Below are 2,420 nucleotides of genomic sequence, written 5' to 3'. Positions count from 1 at the left end.
GGGAGACTCATCTCGCAGAAGAGAAAAAATAATTTGTGGGAGTTTTATCAGAAACTAATATCTGATTCACAGATTCAGTCCTTGCTATTTTTGAAACTAGTGTCTGATCTTTCATCGCCGGGGACGGAGTCGCTAAAGACTCCGGCGGCGGTGGAACAAGTTAGTCAGTCTTGATACCAAAGATAGGATATCCGACATTTTGCGCGGTGGTTTGAGCAGATTTTGCCTTTTACTCTGCTTCTTCTTATGGTGTTTCTCCGCCAACATTACCAAGGTCAAGTTTTCTCTAAATTTCTCTTCGACCCAATTTGGATGACCTTAATTTCGGTGATTTCACTCCAATTGGCTTTTTCATGCTTTTCCATTGTGATTTGGATCGCCGCGGTGATGTTCAAAACGAACGACATTGTGAGAAAACAAACGGTTCTGAAGGTAACGATGAAGATTCTCGTTTTGTTTCCTTTCAAGTGTAATTGGTTATTTGGTGATTTCTTCTCCGAAACTTTTTTTTAATTTAATTATTTATATTATCTTTTGGATTGTTTTGTTATGATAGGGCAAGAGAAAAGTTGCAGTGCTTGTGGGTATTAATTAAGTGTTCATGCTTCATGGTATATGCTTTTATTGGTGGTACGGAAAAGACGATCTTCTTTATCCTTTGGCCCTGGTTCCTCTGAAATCAACCCCTCCTTTTTTTGCATGCCATTTTCATCATCATGATCAATAGTAATGTTTATCGCTTTCTTCTTTCAACTTAATTTTTGTGTGCCATATGCTATGATAGTTTAATCGAAATTCCGAGGTTTTTAGTCAATTTTTTTTTCTCTTGATTTTCCATTTATGATGAAACCCTTCAAGTTATGCTGCGAGAAGGAATGGCTCATTTTCGTATTTTGCCTATGATACAGATAATATTTAACTCCCATTAGAAAAGTAATATATTGACAAAGATCTTCTATCTGCAAGGCCGGCCCGAACTCATCCGGGGCCCTAGGCGAATAAACATTTTGGGGCCTTTTGATAACAATAAAAAATTAAATATAAAACAAAAAATTATAATAAAGTTTTTCATTCATCAAAACATAACACGCCTAGCACTTCTAGATGCAAAAGTACTAATCAAATTCGTACAATCAAGTTTCTCGACCATATCTTTTTCAATAGACAGAATAGCTAAACCGCTCAATCTTTCTTGCGACATAGTTGAACGAAGATAAGACTTGATACTTTTAACTTTGAGAAGCTTCTTTCTGCATGGGCAACCGTGACCGGTAAAGTTAGCATAATTCTGTAAGCGATCCACGCATTTGGATAAATGCAATCCAAGTCCTTAATGTAATTCAAAACATTGATTACTTTGTTTATATCTTCCGGGACACTATGGCTCAACATTTCCAGTTCCTTGAAGAGATCATTATTGTCTAAATCTGAAATCTCATTATGCTCCATCGATGATGCAAGATTGTCGCAGAAACTCTTTAAAGTGTGTTTATCGGCGACTTTTAATTTCTTCAAATCAAATAAAAGCCCGAACTGTTTTTCAAAATCCTAAAACTGTACAAACCTATTGACAAAGATAATTATGACAATAAATTATGAACAAAAATATTTGTTGATATAGTAATTGTTGAATAGTAAGATTAAATAATCTAACCTGCTATGGAATGACGATATAGCTTGATCAACAATGTAGAAAAAATAGTTAATTTTGAAGGGCTCTTCCTCGGATTGTGAGAGCACGTCACTAGCGTTGTCATCAAATTGTCTTTTCCTTTGTACTCTTCGTTTTTCAATGAACACGGGCTCCATATCCATCTCAATTGCTATCGTTGTAGCTTGTAATTTAGCTTGATCATATCTAATTTCCCTGTATTGCTTCAAAAAGCCAAGTAGACTTTCTAATTCTTTGATGGCAACATCCATTTGCATATCTTTAGCTTGGAGAAATTTGCTCACGTTGTTAACAACAAATAACAGATCATGCCAAATAATTAATGCCAACAAGAACTCATAATTCTGGATAGTGTATACGTCTAAAGTCTCATCATCACTTTTTGTCTTGGAATCTTCATTACTATTTTCCAAAAACATTAAAGCTTCTTTTATCTGCGGGGCTTAGTATCTTATTGCTTTAACGCTATCAATGCGACTTTCCCAATGTGTTTCCGACAATGGCTTGACAGTGAGACCTTTCACATGATTATTAAAGACTTTCCATCTCTCTTCGTAGAAGCTAAGAATAATGTGTATATTCGTTGTATGACACCGAAAAATGACACAGCTTTGGGACAATAATTAGCCATATCACAAAGCATAAGATTTAGAGAATGACAAGCACAAGGTGAATAAAATGCTCTAGGATTCTTTTCAAGCATTCTACTTGGTACACTTTTATTTTTTCCTTTCATGTTAGCACCGTT

The 2,420-nt window shown here is 35.3% G+C and overlaps 1 pseudogene; it reads right to left on the bottom strand.

Annotated features, from left to right (window-relative positions):
• Positions 1-967: 967 nt before the first annotated feature.
• Positions 968-2,091, bottom strand: LOC149397648 (uncharacterized; annotated as a pseudogene).
• Between the last annotated feature and the right edge of the window lie 329 nt (positions 2,092-2,420).

Source organism: Urtica dioica, chromosome 5 (genome assembly GCF_054948205.1).
Source record: "Urtica dioica subsp. dioica isolate 48M chromosome 5, U.dioica_male_clone48M_v1_H2, whole genome shotgun sequence".
NCBI classification, from domain to species: domain Eukaryota; kingdom Viridiplantae; phylum Streptophyta; class Magnoliopsida; order Rosales; family Urticaceae; genus Urtica; species Urtica dioica.
This window is presented reverse-complemented; position numbering and strand designations above follow the sequence as displayed.